The following is a 16388-nucleotide window of genomic DNA, read 5'->3' as shown; positions in this document are numbered from 1 at the left end:
AAAAAAAAATGAAGGAAGGGACTGGGGGATGCTGAGTGAAAGATACATAATAACCCAGGGCCAATTTTGTAACCTCTTGTGAGGCTTAAACCATTTTAAAATAAAGAGACATGTAAAAAAATAAAAGGGTAACTTTAACTGCTAAACGTGAAGAAACCAAACTGTAATATCTAAGTATGGCTCTATCTTTAAAAAAAAATTAATTAAAATAAGAACAGAATAAAAATAAAACAACGGTTTATTTTTTCCTTTTGTTGGTTTAGCTACATACATGTGAGACTTACTATGCTTTAAACACTTTATAATTACGCTTACTGGGGGAAATAAGGGCATTAGGTAATTCTTTAACCAAAGCAAAGTGGATTTTAAATGGCTGTTTAAGTTTGTCTCTGTCTCTGTCTCTCCATCTCTTCCCCTGCCTCTCATTTTTCCTTCTCTCCATTCACTCTGACAGTTCTGACATTAAAAATGTTGCTAGATTAATTCTGTTGCTCTAAGAGAGTACCTCTCAGGCTAAAGTTTTGTAAAGCCTGGTTTAGATAAGTGGGGAGAAAAAAAGGAAAAACAAACAAAAGATCATGATAAATATGTCATTATTGCTATAATTACCTATAAGGGAAGGACACCAGTTACAATAATTAGGAACCCAACTTCTGATATCAAGCAGCTCATATTCAAATCCTGATCATGGCTCTTATATGTGACCTTTAATGCCTAATACCTTAATTTTTAAAACATGGGTTAACACAGTATTTTCTACCTCTTAAGTTTATTAAAAGGTCCATGTGAATTAGTATATTTGAAGTATTTAGAAGAGTGCCTAGCATAGAATACTCAGTAAGTATTAATGTATTTAGCTAACTAAAGGCAAATATTTAGTACTGCTAAGTCTTCAAAATGTTTCTGTATATTTGAAATACAGCTTATAAAACTTCTTTGGAGGAGATCCTGAAATAGGAACAGGATTTCGTACTGCTTCGTGGACACCCAGATCATCACGGCTACTTTGACTCTCCTGTTGCATAGCCCACTTTTCAAATGTATGTCAGGCAGGTACATGTAAATAATTGAGTTTCTGCTGGTGTGTGTCATACATTATTAAAACACCAACTTTCTGTTGGTGTCTTCAAGTTGGTAACTTACAACTGCTATCTTCAAATCATTATAAGGTCCTACATTTTACTTTGCTGGTATGTTTCCCATTTCTTCTCCAAATTTAATCATCCAAGTATACACTTTTAAATTAATGTCTTGGATATTTTTCTTAAATTTGAAGGAGTTGCCTATGTTTTGCTGGATATCTTCACTGTAACTGGAGATGAAATTCAGTAAGTTGAAAAGTCTTTTCTAAGGTTTGAGGAAACTTTGTAAAGAGGCATCTAGTATTTACCCAGTCACACAGTTTTATTGACTTGTCTTCACTTAAACATTGTTCTTTATTGAGAAGCAATTAATAGAGTATTCTGGATAATGAATAAGATGAATATTAATCTCTGATGTTCTAGTACATACTTATTTATTTTCAAGTTACAAAAGCAGGTAGTTATTTTCCTTGAAGTAGTTTTACACCTCTCTCATTTTTATAAGGATCTATATTTAGTTAGAATTAACAAAAGAAGGAATTCTGTGGGTTTTCATTGAAATTCTCATAGGAATCTACTGAAATAATATTGTTAATACTATAGATAATTTATATAAAAGTTCATTATAGCAACTATATTGACATTTACGCTACTCCATCAATGGTCAGTATACTTATAAGTCACGTTATGATTTGATTAATGTATAGGAACTGTGTCAATAAAGATATTATTTGGTCAGTTGTCTAGGAGTAGACACTCAAGAAAGAGCTTAAAAAGCTCATGCTCAAATAATATGGTAGTTAGATTTACTGTGCTATTTCCTATCTCAGACAATGCTGATTTCAGAGAGTTCTCTGAGCCAATGAATGATAGATGTACGAATGAGTAATATGAGTTTGGAGACAACAAATTATAGAAAAACACAGAGAATTCTGTTATTTAAATGCAGTATATCTGATTTCCAGCTTGAGATGGATGGAAAACAGCATAACTTTGCACTGTATAAAACACTATGTTGGTGCTCAGTGTTCCATCACCAAAAAAGGAAAAAAGAAAAGATGCAGCCAAATAAAATTTTAGTTAATTAAATCTTTAAAGAAGACTGTCTAATTATAACCTCTCAGCCTCAGCAGGTGTAATTGTTGAACATTACAATCTGTTCCAAATTATACATCAAAATACAATTGAGTTACTAGTAGGAAGCCCAAGTGATTTTTGTATGATTGAACTGATGAACTTTTATTACTGCTACTGTTTCCTCTGTTTTACTTCAATAAATCACATAAATTTAATTATGGTGTGACAGTTGAAGCTGCATTTGACATTTTTCACAATTTTTCTCTCCATTCCCTAGTAGTAATGTACATGACTGAAATAGCTGATAGACCTTTAGTGAAGTATGCACATTGACTAAGAGTAGTTAATTAAAACTTAAAATCAATCAATTGATACAATCAGTGTATCAAATTTGATACAATCAATGTATCAAAAGGAAAGCATAATGATGTTCAGCCAAAATGAGAGACTTCCTTAGGAGAAGGAACTTGAGAATGTAATAATGTAGTCTTCTAGATTGGTAGACTCCACTTGGTACTATAGCTAATTGGCTTTATTAACTAGGATCTTTTATTCCATTTGGAGGTAAATTACTAGATTCTGGTTTACACAAGATACAAGAAGGGTATTGTATACTTTTTGTTCTTATGCATTTTACTTTTGAATAGTGTTGAATTGCTGGCTGAGTCTATGGATACCTGGCAAAATATTCAAGCATGATTATAAGCTAGTGTTGCTTTACTTGTTGTTGAAATCACGGTTTTTGCTTTAAAATGTAGCTTGCAATTGAGATGTTCTAAAGCCTTTTTTTTTTTTTCTTAATACCTACTTTTGTTATAGTCCATTGACAGGAACTGGCCAATCATGACCCTGCTTTATGTATCAGTCAAAACATATTATTTGAAGTTAATTATAAGATTCGATATCAGTATTTACCCTAGTCAACATTATATTTCATGTATAAATAGGGAAAATCTTAAGTGAGTTTAAAATAAAAATATTTGGAAGTTCTGCTGGTACATGGATGAAAGGATCGTGATGTTCTGATGAAATCATTACATTAGTCTTGAACTTACTCTTGTTCTCACTGACTTGTGTTCTCACTCTCCCTCTTCCTATTGCTATGTTTCCCTATGTTAAGTGATTTGACCAAAATCTCAAAGACAGGAGTAGAATCACTGTTGATACCCCATCTATTCATAATAGTATTTGTAGTTCTATTGATCATGTGTTTTAGCTCTTACTAAATTGTGACTGCGTGAAGGTGGGGTGCTTTGCATGCCTTGTGTCTCTTAGAGCATGTAGCATCCAACACTGCACATGGAATATTTGCATAAGTGAATGTGTAAGTTTATGTTGATAAAAAGAAAAGATAGTAATCATGGATTGTTAAATTTTATATTAAATAAAATCATTAATGTCACCATCAAATCTGATGTCAGCTTAATTGACTTCAGTGTTACTACATTTAGCCTATCAGAATCAACCTTATGAAAAACTAGGCCGACTCTTTGTAATTTGACATATGTGGCAGTGTATTACTAGTGAGAGTAAGTATCAGTCACAAGATGTAAGCCAACTTGCACAAGCATGTTATGGAATGAAGGACATTTATTTATGGAGCCTCTGTGATATGCTGAACATTCTGATTAGCTCTGAACATACATTATCTCATTTAATCCTCAAAGTACTCTGGGAAATAGGTAGTTACCACCATTCTAAAAATGAGGAAACTGAGACTCAGACATCCTTAAGCACTAACTTCTAAGCCATTTGTAGGATTCAAGCACATAGCCTGGGAGAACTGCCTTGAATTTGTGTTGCTTCTAAAATATCTGCTTCTGCTTTGTTGACTACGCCAAAGCCTTTGACTGTGTGGATCACAACAAACTGTGGAAAATTCTTCAAGAGGTGGAAATACCAGACCACCTGACCTGCCTCCTGAGAAATCTATATGCAGGTCAAGAAGCAACAGTTAGAACAGGATATGGAACAACAGACTGGTTCCAAATTGGGAAAGGAGTATGTCAAGGCAAATATATGTATATTGTATATTGTCATGCAAATGTATATTGTCACCCTGCTTATTTAACTTATATGCAGAGTACATCATGCAACATGCCGGGCTGGATGAAGCACACGCTGGAATCGAGATTGCCAGAAGTATCAGTAACCTCAGATACACATTTGACACCACCCTATGGTAGAAAGCGAAGAGGAACTAAAGAGCCTCTTGATGGAAGTGAAAGAGGAGAGTGGAAAAGTTGGCTTAAAACTCAACATTCAGAAAACTAAGATCATGGCATCTGGTCCCATCACTTCATGGCAAATAGATGGGGAAACAATTGAAACAGTGACAGACTTTATTTTGGGGGGCTCTAAAATCACTGCCGGAGAAGGCAATGGCACCCCACTCCAGTACTCTTGCCTGGAAAATCCCATGGACGGAGGAGCCTGGTAGGGTGCAGTCCATGGGGTCGAGAAAAGTCGGACATGACTGAGCGACTTCACTTTCACTTTTCACTTTTATGCGTTGGAGAAGGAAATGGCAAGCCACTCCAGTGTTCTTGCCTGGAGAATCCCAGGGATGGGGTCGCACAGAGTCGGACACAACTGAAGTGACTTAGTAGTAGCAAAATCACTGCAGATGGTCACCAAAGCCATGAAATTAAAAGACGCTTCCTCCTTGGAAAAAAAGCTATGACCAACCTATACAGCAGCATATTAAAAAGCAGAGATATTACTTTACCAACAAAGGCCCATCTACTCAAAGCTATGGTTTTTCCAGTGATCATGTATGGATGTGAAAGTTGGACTATAAAGAAAGCTGAGCACTGACAAATTGGTGCTTTTGAATTGCGGTGTTGGAGAAGACTCTTGAGAACCCCTTTGACTGCAAGGAGATTAAACCAGTTAAACCTAAAGGAAATCAGTCTGGAATATTCATTGGAAGGACTGATGCTGAAGCTGAAGCTGAAGCTGAAGCTCTGATACTTTGACCACCTGATGTGAAGAACTGACTCATTGGAAAAGACCCTGATGCTGGGAATGATTGAAGGCGAGATGAGAAGGGGACGACAGAGGATGAGATTGTTAGATGGCATCACCAACTCAATGGACATGAGTTTGAGTAAGCTCCAGGAGTTGATGATGGACAGGGAAGCCTGGCATTCTGCAGCACATGGGGTCACAAAGAGTCGGACACGAATGAGTGACTGAACTGAGAAGATTAAAACATATTTACAGTAATGAAATTTGAATACTAATAAATCATAGTAATCATATAGTAAGTATAGTATATAGTAATATACTATATTATATATAGTACTTACTATAGTAATATAGTAAGTATAGTATGTAATAAATCATAGTAATAAATGATAGTAATCCGATTAAAATGAAACTATCTACTTTTTTAGAATCATAGCCATTTTTTAAGGAAATATGACCACCTGAAACAGGGTGTAACTGTCTTATTATTGTGATTGTTATCTTGTTATTTCTACACTTACCCTGTCAATTAAGTAGGAGTGGATTTTAGTATCCTTATTTTAGAACTTAGAACCAGAAGAACAAAGTTGCATGTTAACAAAACGGTGCATTTAGAAATAAAGTCATGGAGGTATCCTTCAGACTTAAAAACCTAAAATTATTGATATCACACTAATGACTAAACATGATCCATAATTCTTAGAATATTTTTCTTATTGCAGGACTTTTATACTGTAACAACAGAGGAAAATTATAAAATATTTTGAAAAAATTATTTATAAGAATCTATTGAAAGTATTTTTGCTTATATTTTTATTGCTAGACATAGCACATGTTCATTTTTATAAAAAAAACTTACAAGTACTGAAAAGTGAGATAAATCTAAAAGAAGAAAAAAAATCCTAGTATTGAAAAGTATACTGTGTTTTAATGTTGATTTTTTAACTAGTACTGGTACCAAGATTTAATGGCACATTTACCCTTTGTTGAAAAACAATTGTTCTTGAAATTACTATATTTTGTTGGTACAGTCTACCTATTATGGTTCCTGTTTATATATAGGAAAAAAATGCATTTTGAAAGTTGAGGCCAAAATGTCATAATTGGCCTCTCAATTTGCGCTCTGGCAATGCCAGACTTTATAGTAATCATTTGAAAAATTTCTAAGTCACATCAGTGTGCTTTGCCTTCAGAGAGCACACACAATTTACTTTTAACCATCCTTTCGTCATGGGGAAGATTAAATACAATGCATGGAGCCTGGAAAGGTGGGTGACAGCTGGGACAGATTTCCACAGAGGCCTCAAAGCCCTTCCGGAAGATTGATTGTGTGGTGTTTTCTGCCAGCTCCTTTAGCTTTACCCAGGTTATCATCCCATCAGGAGACTTGGCGCTGGACCTCATCATGTTGCTGACAATTTAGATGACCTCAGGACATTCCTTTAATCTTCTCAAGCTTCATTTTCATTTTCAGAAGTACAAGTAAAGACCCTTAGACACTCTAATCCATCTGAAGATATTATAAAGAAAAATTCATTTGTGTTTGCGGGAAAAAAAAAAGTTTTCACTCTTATGTTTCCTATTTGTGTTGACTGTTAAATCAGTAAATGGACTTGCTCTGAGTGCAATAGGAAGGACAGGCTGCCTTCTTACAACAGTAAGTGACTGACATGTGGCCGGTGTGTTTCATTTCAGTACCGGGAAATCAAGGTGGTTTCTTTGATGCCTCATTACACTGAATCTTATCTTTCTCAGTAAGTTTGCTTGGGAATGAATTACTGCAAATCAGTATATACTTATTTTGTGTTTTTACTCTTCCTTTAGCAGCATGACTTTCTTGATTTGGGACTGGCTAGAAAATAATGCCTCCTCAATTATTTAAACATCCTTTGTCGACTATTAGCAATAGTTAAAAAAAATTGTGTGTGAAAGAACTTAAATCTTCTGGCTGGGTTTCCATAGCTCACTGAAACTGGCAGATGGGAACACAATAGCAGTTGTGCAGCATGCAAGCCCGACACACACACAACCCACGTTGATAATTGAGTTCCTCCTTCCAGACGGGAAGGGCCCGTTGGCTTTCTCTAGTGCCGAGGAGTGTGTCCACTCACTCTGCTGTGCGCTGGGTCCATCAAGCACCGAGCGCTCTGAGAAGTGACAAGGTGACCCGCCGAGCCTGCTGCGTTCATGTGAGTCACAGGGGACAGTGTTTTGGTGTTGCCCGACTGCTGTCAAAGCTTATTTCCCCTCTCCGTTAACTGGTTGAAGATGTGTGTGCCGAGAGGAATTTTATCAATCAGTGGTGTGTTATAAACGATTTTGTCCCTGACCCAAGCAAGAAGAGTTTATCAATTCTTTATGGATGGGTTACAGATTCCACCTTCTGTAACTTTTTTTTTTTTGATTATGTTAAAAGTTTGGAAATGAAGCACATGTTATTATTTGGAAGCATTTCATTGCATGAGGAGATCAACCATTAGGTTATTTGTTTGCTTTGGTCCCTGGATTATTTACTTTCTTGCATGACATTCGGCACTTTGGCAAGCTAGCAATTGAAAATAACCTATTACTAGAGATTACCTTTCATTGGGAAGCAGGTGTCATATTTGATAATGAGTCAGAGTGAACTGAATCTAGGTCAACACAGGATTAAGCAAAGCTATATATGTGGAAAAACGAATGTCCTTTACATACAAGATGTTTGTTTTTGTGTTGTACCAACACTATTAGTAAAACCCACACTAGTTCCCAAATTGTACTTTTTGTGCACTTTCAGAATTCAAATGTATTTGTTATATTTATACTTTTCAACTTAAGGACAGTTGTAGGTCAGGCATCTGCCCGTTGAAATATTTTCATCTGAAAAAGCATCGGTGAAGGTCTAGCTTTCTTGCTGTGATAAATGGCATTTCAGCTTCTACCCCTTTCTTGCTTCTGAAGCTGGGGATGGAGAAAGCTCCCACCACAATTCATTCACTCACCCCCTACCCTGCTTTATTTTCCTCATAGAGGTCATCATTCTCTTATGTGTTTATATTCACTGGAGGAATCAACCTCTAAAAGGGCAGAAAACTTTCCATAACTTATTGCCTGTCATTATTTTCCAGTCCTTAGAAGAGTGCCTGCCATGACACAGTTATTCAAAAATCATTAGTTATCCTGGATAGGAGGGGAGTTTGGGGGAGAATGGATACATGTATATGTATGGTTGTATTCCTTTGCTATTCACCTGAAACTATTACAACATTGTTACTTGAAAATACAAAATAAAAGTTTTTTTAAAAATCAACAGTCATTGGTTAAGAGAGTGTATAACTAATTCCCTAGTGTGTTCCATTTGCTTGGGAACACATTCTTAACGATAAAATAATGAAGCTGTGTCTTGGATCACAGTCAGACCATAAAACATTCAAATTAGCTATGTGGTACTACTTCAGTTAGAGTAAGGATTAAGTAGACTGGATTAGGAATTTAACCACCGTTTGTAATATTTTCCATATAGTTTTAAATAAATGGTTAACAGATTATAAGTCTAGGACTACCTGTATGTGAAGAGTAGGGAAAAGATGTGCAGTTAATTTAAGCTATTTTTATTCTACTGGACTGCTTTTTGGTCTACTTTATGTTGGAGAAAATTTGAAGCTCTAACCCTTAATTAGGACAGTTGAGGGATGACAGAGTCTGAAAAACTACTTAACATTTTACATGTGGTAACAGCAGATGTTTTTTACAGGAATGTTTTTAGACTTATAGGAAATCCTAACTTTTGTTGTAGCTGTATTTGTTCCAGAAATAGGATTTTCAGTTGTAATATATAAATTCTGACCTCATTTTTGGTCCCTTATATATAGCATGTAATGCAACAAGAATATTAAAATTGATGAAAATTTTCTATATAATAAATTATTCTGAAGTCAACCCATTTATACCTCTTTTTGAGGGTTTGACATCTTTTATTAAATTAGTTAAATTATGCTGGAAATTATTTATAACAATAACATCTACAGGAGTTAAATATACCTGGGTTCACCCTGGAGAAAGCTTTTGACTCAGAGAAGTGGGTCCAGAAATGTGTGGAATGCTCCAATTTGGCTTCTTAGTGCATGTACTAGGGTTTTCAGGAAATTAGAGCTTTGGGGAACAGATTTATTTCATTGTTTAAGGATTGCCTTATAGTTGTTCATTCCTTTGAAATTCAGGTTTTACTGAGATGACAAAGTGACTTTTTAATAATCTTAGGAGAATGTGTACTTTCTGAATTAGAAAAAAAATCTAGATTGTAGGATTAATCTTTGAAAAAAGCACCCTGATGTTAGACTTAGCGTACATACCTCCTGCTCAATGGGTACTCACACGTATTTCACGTCTTTTCAAATCTCAGCTGTAAATCCAAGTATTAATCTAAAGGTGCTCCATTAAAGATTTTGAACAAATAGTTGATTGTGCATTCACTTTGCTATAAAACCATTTCAAAGGAAACCTTAGATTTTGAAGACTAATGATCTGACCTAGCAGATAGGCTTTCTTGCAGAAAATAAATTTATTGGCTTTTGTCGATTCCATTTTCACTCATGTACTATCTCATTATCAAAATAAACATAGCATTATTCAGATGCATTTTGGCTCTCAATAAACCATACTTTTTACTGGTGTTTTTCATCATGAGCCTTGAATAGATCAACTGCTTAAACCATTTATATGCCTAACATCCAAACACAAATATTACAAGGAAGAAAAAAAAATGGAAGGATCTGGGATAAAAATATATTAGACCCTTTTGCTGTAGACCTTTGAGGTAGTGTCAGCAGAAAGTTTATATTTTTTTTCTGAGTTTGGAATTCATTTTAGCTTAATTTTTGCTTTATATTGGGATATAATCGATTTATAATTTTGTGCTACTTTCACATGTACAGCAAAGAGATTCAATTGTACATATGCAGCAGAAAGTTTCTTAATAAATGCTGCATCTTCCAAAATTTTTGTCCCACTAAAACTGCTTAGAACGACAGGAGTCTGGGGTCTTTCCATTTCAAAATTTTGTCAACTGTTTTCTTACAGTGTTTTCAAAGCATTACCTTTATTATTTCTGCCTGAATTTGATTATGCCAGAATTCTCTGAGGAATTGCACAGACACATGAGTGTCTAAGGGCTTCCCTGGTGACTCAGGAGTGTAAAGAATCCCCCTGCAATGCTGGAGACCTGGGTTCGATCCCTGGTTTGGGAAGATCCCCTGGAGAAGGGATAGGCTACCCACTCCGGTATTCTTGCCTGAAGAATTCCATGGACAGAGAAGCCTGGCAGTCTACAGTCTATGGGGTCACATAGAGTTGGACACAATTGAGTGACTTTCACATGAATGTGTAAACTTAAAAGCAAAAGGTGAAAAAAGCATATATAAATATACACAGGCCATATACCAGATATGTATATATTTCACCTAATCTCTGACTAAAGTTGTCATTTTTGCCTTAGTAAATGATATTTCTATAAAATTAATTAATTAGCAATCTTAATCCATAGGTGGTATTGTTGTTTAGTTGCTAAGTTGTATCTGACTCTTTCGTGACCCTATGGACTGCAGTCTGCCAGGCTCCTCTGTCCATGGGATTCTCCAGTCAAGAATACTGGAGTAGGTTGCCATTTCCTCCTCCAGGGGATCTTCCCAACCCAGGGATCGAACCCAGTCTCCTGCATTGGCAGATGGATTCATTACCACTGAGCCACCTGGGAAAGCTCAATCCATAGGTACTATGGATTTAATCTTTATAAGCCTAGTTTCCTCTTGGAAATAATGATGTCTGCTTTATTTGTTCTTGTGAGGATTAAATTAATAATGTTTGCAATATAGTTTGTACAATGTCTGGGTTATATTTAACAAGGATTGTCTCCTATCATTGTTTTTGTATTAGGGATAGTACTGTGGTTTTCATAAAACAGACTCCATAATTGAGCATTTAAAACTCCTGCAACTTAAATGGGTAGCTATTAATACTTTCTAGTTGCTGAGTTGCTGTGTTACCCTTCTCCCCCGCCGTGTTGTGACAGTAGATGGGTAGATACAAAATCCCAGCGTGGAACTGGTCCTCTTTACCCTTAATCTCTACTTCCAAGCATTGTCACAGCAGCTACAGGGAACATGTCAGCTTATGTGTTCAGAACATTCCATTAGGCATCATAGCTAGTGCCTCTCTTCCAACGGTGTCATTTTATGTGAACAATACAAAGTCTAGAGGTGAAATTAGTTGGAGTGCCCATGACTCAGCCTCCTTTTTCCGGGAGTGACTCATTCTGCACTTATAGCTCCCCGACTTTGTGCCATACACCACTCTAAGTGCCTGAGATACAAATGTGGATTTGCTGGGTCGCTGACCCAGAGCAGCCCACAGCCTGAGCAGACAGGATGTGGCATTCATTGTAAATAATATGGGCTACCATACAGCCGGTGCTCTATACCTGTCTATCCAGGAGAAGTGTGATTAAATATACAATAATGTGGCCTGGCTAGACAACCTAATTCTATAATTTGGAACATACATTTCTGACCCGATATTGATGTATTTTAGCCCAGTTATTATCTCCACAATGTTCATTCCTTTTTGTATTTTTTCAGTGTTAGGTAAGAGTTCACTCTTGCACATCACATAAAATCTACCCTTTAGTTTTCTGATGCATACCTTCCCTTGATTATCCTGCCAGAAACTCACAATGTGTATAAAAAATAAAACCTATCACCCTCTCCTCTTGCTCAGCAGCCTCATCTGCCTTTAGCCTTCCCTGTTTCTAAGAACAACATCTTTATGGGGGTCTGTTTGTCTCTAACCCTCAGAATTCTCTTGGCTCTTTTTCTCTGTCACATGCCTTTTCATAGCCAACCAGTTCCTAAGCCCCATAGGTTATTACACACTACTTATACACACTACCCTGGACTGAACTCAAAATTCATGCGTTGAAGCCCTAAGCCATCAATGTGACTACATTTAGGAATAAGGTTTTCAGAATATTCCCCTTCCTGGATCACAGCCTTGCATGGCAAAGGGGCTTGTGTAACTCAATGAAACTGTGAGCCATGCCATGGAGGGCCACCCAAGACGGACTGTTCGTAGCGCAGAGTTCTGACAAAATGTGGTCTGCTGGAGGAGGCAATGGGAACTCACTCCAGTATTCTTGTCTGTTAATGTTAAATAAGGTCACAGAGGTGGCTCCCTAATATGACAATGACTGGGAGAAGAGAATGAGAGGGTAGCTAGCTATAATCCTCTTACCCAAACCTGGTTGAACTGGCATCTTGATCTCGGACTTCCAGCCTCCAGAGTTTTGAGAAATATATTTCTATTGTTTAAGTCACTCAGCATATGGTATTTTGCTATATAGCCTGAGCAGTCTAAGATGCTTGCATCTGCAGTAGTTGGAGCCTTCTTCCTTCTTTGCATCAACACTGTCTCTACGCAAACTGACACTTCTTTACCCACCACTTGGACTTCTGAAGGAGATACCTATATGGTCTACTCTTTAATATCTCCTTATCTCTGATCCAGTCTACACAGTGATATCACTTAAATATTTTAATCATGTCATTCTTGAATAGTAAACGTTCAGTGGTTCACTTTAGTGGACAAAATTGAGTGAGTGAGTGATAGTCACTCAGTCGTGTCCAACTCTTTGTGACCCCATGGATTGTAGCCTTCCAGGCTCCTCCGAATTCTCCAGGCAAGAATACTGGAGTGGGTTAACATTTCCTTCCCCAAGTGGGCAAAATTAAATATATTTAATTCTCTGTTCGCCTCAGATTGTCATTCAAGATCGTTTCTGCCTATACAAACCCAACCTAGACTTTGACCCAGTTGTTGCTCTTGTGTATTTTACTCCAGCTAGGTGGGGCTCCAGATACCCCTTGGTCTTTGCTTTTTTCATTACTTTTTACTGCTAAGTCCTTTGTCTGAGTCCATTGTCTGAGTTGGTCTCATTTCCATTCTGTCTCCACCTATCACAATCCTTTGCCTCCTTCAAGGCTCAACTCAAATGCACCTCTGAATCCTTATCCTTATATAATAGGATTTCATTTTTCTCCTCCTTTGTTCTGCAGTGTCCCTTAGCTCTTTGTTGATATTTCTTAGTGACAAAAAGTATATTCTGCTTTGTATCATTGCCTTTTGTCTTCTGATTTTTCGTAACTACCTTGTCCCACTAGATTCTAACTAAGCTTTTAGATGACAAAGAGCTTTTGATCTTTGAAATAGTAAACAATACTATTTTTAAAACTGTTCTGTATTTTAAAATATAAGGATTGTACTTATTATTAAATAATAAGCACTTAAATATATTTTTAAAAATAGAATCGATTTTTAATTTTAATTTGCACACTGTAGTATTCCCTACATTTGTATGTCAAGTGAAGCTCAAGCAGTAACTTTTCTATGACTCAGGCAGTTATAATTTCTTTTCATTGAGACTCTTGTGTAACTTTAAGAAGGGAGAAGTACAGAAAATGTGAAAGGTTTTTCAATTGAGAGTTGACCTTTGTTAATCTAATAGCAAAAATATGTCTATTAGTTTCCATTTTTATTCTTTGTGAGATGTAAATAAACAGGAATACTGCTGCCTGGTATTGAGTTTATAATTCAACCTGATCATCACAAGATGATGTATAATAGACCGATGTAAGATTATTTCTCATTGTATAAAGAGGGGAAAGAAAGATTTAGCAATTAATTCTCAAGATTATTTTCTGACATGTTCCCTGCCTTTTTGGTGTGGAGAAAGAGACTCAGAGGATGAAGAAGTGGTGCTTTCAATATGCTGATAAGTTAAGCTGCCTAAAAGCAGATGCTGAATCCTATATTGAAAAGAATTTCGTTTGAGTTATGCTGAAGGCATTGTTTAGCAAAATACTACACAAAAAGTCTTGACCTCTGTGTGTGAAATGGCAGATGTTCACAGTGAGGATTGAGCCTTAGGGCAACATAAATCGTCGCTATTCTGTGCCTATTTGCTTGATAACTGGGTTGAGTGGGGAAATAAAAGGTTCAGAGAATTTTTTACAAAGCAGCTGCTCCAGGCACTGCAAATGGATGTGCTGCCCTTAAGATAAGAAAAGCAAACAAGCAAACAAAATTCCCTAGACAGTGTGAGTTCACCAGGTCAGAAATGAACACCTCTTCTCCCTCAGAACTTTTATATTCCACATTTTCAATGCAAATCAGGTAGGTCACGGATGGGATTGTTTTTCCTTATCTCTGCTAAAAGGGCAATTTTCAACCATTTCTTTAAATTTGACAGCCACATCAGAAAAAGTGTGACACTAAGCACTTTCATTCATTTAACAATCACTTATTGACATTCTTCTGTGTGCTAAGCCAGTGGGTTCAAATACAAAGTTCACATAATTGAAATAGTACTGATATCTTAAACAGAGTTCGTGTGTCACATATGCTACACTAAATAGAGAATAAAAATTTTTGGAGATGGGGATGGGTTGATGGGACAGTGATGGGGATAGGTCAGAATATCTTCCTAGTCACAGTTGTTGTTGTTTTTCAGTAACTCAATCGTGACTGACTCTTTGTGACCCCATGGACCACAGCACACCCGGCTTCCCTGTCCATCACCAGCTCCTGGACCTTGCTCAAACTCATGTCCATTGAGTCAGTGATGCCATTCAACCATCTTGTCCTTGTCATCCCCTTCTCCCCCTGCCTTCAGTCTTTCCTGGCATCAGGGTCTTTTCCAGTGAGTCAGCTCTTTCCATCAGGTGGCCACTATGGATCATATAAAGTAGCCAGGTTCATGAATTGTAAAGCCTGACTTTTGAAAAATTCTACAAGTCTCATTTAGTTTTTACTTTGACAGGATGGGCTTCCCTGGTGGCTCAGCTGGTAAAGAATCTGCCTGCAATGCAGGAGACCTGGGTTCTATTCCTGGGTTGGGAAGATCTTCTGGAGGAGGAAATGGCAACCCACTCCAGTATTCTTGTCTGGAGAATCCTATAGACAGAGGAGCCCGGTGGGCCATGGTCCAAAGGGTCACAAAGAGTCAGGCATGACTGAGTAACTGAGCATGCACACATATATTTGAAAGCTTATGCAGAACAGATAAAGTCCAATCTATTTGAGTCTAAAGATATCAGGATATCAATTTAGTATGCCAAAAACTCTTAGCAAGAAGCAGTTGTGATCAAATGGTAAGTTGAGACTTAAAATTGCACATAAATTAACATGTGGTTGGTTCTATGCAGTTATTCCTTGACTCCAAGCAACTAGGGGAACCACTTTTTCTTAGGGAATAGTGACATATGGTCACTGTGGTTAACATGTATACATGTACCGTAGGCCATGCCTAGTTCTTTGTCTTTCGCCCCCTGGTGTTCATGTGTACTATTTTAGCTACCTCTTACATGCCCAGAAGTGCACATGAACATGCACACATACATGTCCATGGACACACAGTGACATATGTGCAGTGTATTGAACCACTGTCCTTCTCAGGCTCCTAGTATTTTTTTCTCTTATTTTAAGAAAATAATTTCTCCCTCTCCTTTTATATCTCTCTCTTTACTAGTTTTTTCTAAAAAAAAAAAAAAGAAAAGAAAAGAAAATCTCTCCTGATTTTTCTTTTCTTTAAATTTGTGGAGCAAACTTGAAATAAAACAAAACAGTATGCTTAACAGAGAGTGTCCCAGACTTTCTCAGTTTATGACATTCTGAGTATCTTGGTAATTTTTTCATGGCACCCCTAGGCTGAAAGAAATACCTCACAGTTTTGTTTAATTAGCATAAAAAGTATTTAGGTATTAACTTAGTCACCTTTTGAAAAAATAATGCATATAAATAAGAAAAAAAATTTGTATTTTATACTTAGAAACTCACAGTTACTTAATATGGGATATGTGTGCTTGTTGGGTACTGACCAGCCCTCAAACCTAAGAGCCAGATTGGACACTCATTCTTATTTCTTATTCCGCATTGGTTTTAATACAATGTTAGTATTTGCCTTTATATCACAAACACTGTCAAAAACTGAACTTAAAAAGCTATGGCAGTGCTCGCTTCGGCAGCGCATATACTAAGATTGGAACGATACAGAGAAGATTAGCATGGCCCCTGCACAAGGATGACACGCAAATTCGTGAAGCGTTCCATATTTTAAGAAAAGAAAAAAAAAAAAAGAAAAAGAAAAAAAAAAAAAGCTATGGCATTACTGAATGGGATGGAAAGCTGAGTGCTGAAGAATTGATGCTTTTGAAGTGTGGTGTTGGAGAAGAC

General features: G+C 36.7%; 1 protein-coding gene and 1 non-coding gene across 17 annotated transcripts in view; both read left to right on the top strand.

Annotated features, from left to right (window-relative positions):
* Positions 1-16388, top strand: part of MAP2 (microtubule associated protein 2) — a 284810-nt gene that overhangs the window by 52348 nt on the left and 216074 nt on the right. The window lies entirely within an intron of this gene.
* LOC122699052 lies at positions 16165-16271 on the top strand. Its single transcript, XR_006342538.1, has one exon. It is a non-coding gene; the product is annotated as a U6 spliceosomal RNA (small nuclear RNA).

This window comes from Cervus elaphus, chromosome 8, assembly GCF_910594005.1.
Source record: "Cervus elaphus chromosome 8, mCerEla1.1, whole genome shotgun sequence".
NCBI lineage: Eukaryota > Metazoa > Chordata > Mammalia > Artiodactyla > Cervidae > Cervus > Cervus elaphus.
The sequence above is the reverse complement of the archived record's forward strand: the minus strand, read 5'-3'. Positions and strand labels throughout refer to the sequence as shown.